General features: G+C 44.2%; 1 non-coding gene across 1 annotated transcript; it reads right to left on the bottom strand.

The window, feature by feature from the left end:
• Positions 1-613: 613 nt before the first annotated feature.
• Positions 614-719, bottom strand: LOC141603623 (small nucleolar RNA R71). Its single transcript, XR_012525486.1, has one exon. It is a non-coding gene; the product is annotated as a small nucleolar RNA R71 (small nucleolar RNA).
• Positions 720-958: the final 239 nt, after the last annotated feature.

Raw genomic sequence — 958 nt, 5'->3', positions numbered from 1 at the left:
CTTGAGACAAGTTCTCATTTATCTCTTTCAGTGCTGTGTATGCCCAGGTCAAACAGGTTGGTATTAGTTCCAGCTGATTCGGAGCCAGAAAGACTATTTCGGCATAGACTTCGTTTGCAAAGAGAACTTTGAAAGGAAGACTTGAGTACTTTCGAGCCCGAGTTACAACACTTTTTATTTGTAGAAGACCAGTCTTTTGAAGAAGACAATCTCATTTCTGGCAACAAGCCAGTAAATATGCTTAACATTGCAAGTCACTTGGAGCCCAAAGCATCCTCGATTCCTAAAGGTTTTAACCTCCAAACTGAGGACGGTAACACTTTCGATATCCGTCCGTCTTACATAAATCTGGTGGAAAGGAATCTGTACCAAGGTGTGGCGGGTGAAGATCCGCAAAAGCATATGGAAGTCTTTACCGACTATTGCTCTACTATTCCCGCTACTAAGGGAGTAACTCAAGACAAGATAAAGGAAGTGCTATTTCCTTTTTCTCTGACTGACTCAACCCGTGAGTGGCTGACTGATCTTGATCGGATAGCTGCTGGTATCACCAACTGGGAGACTCTCGCACTTGCCTTCTACAAAAGATACTTCCCTCCACAACGCACTAATCAGTCGAGGGGTAAGATTACTAGTTTCAAGCAGGCACCTGATGAGACTTTCTATGAAGCTTGGTGTCGGTTCAAGAAGTTGGTGAGGTCTCTTCCTCACCATGGTTTTGATCAGTGGTTTTTGTGAAACCAGTTCTACAATGGATTGTACGATGACCACAGAGCTATACTTGACGCCTCATCTAACGAAAGATTTCAAAAGAATATTGATGATGATAAGGGATGGGGCATTATTGAGGAGATGGCGACCCATTGTGCTGAATATGGGAACCCACAGGACGGTATTCGAATGGTCCATTCGATTGATAAGGCAGTCGTGGCTCAGCTGGAAGCCATGAATGCTCGGT

Source organism: Silene latifolia, chromosome 9 (genome assembly GCF_048544455.1).
Source record: "Silene latifolia isolate original U9 population chromosome 9, ASM4854445v1, whole genome shotgun sequence".
In the NCBI taxonomy this organism is placed as follows: Eukaryota; Viridiplantae; Streptophyta; class Magnoliopsida; order Caryophyllales; family Caryophyllaceae; genus Silene; species Silene latifolia.
The sequence above is the reverse complement of the archived record's forward strand: the minus strand, read 5'-3'. Positions and strand labels throughout refer to the sequence as shown.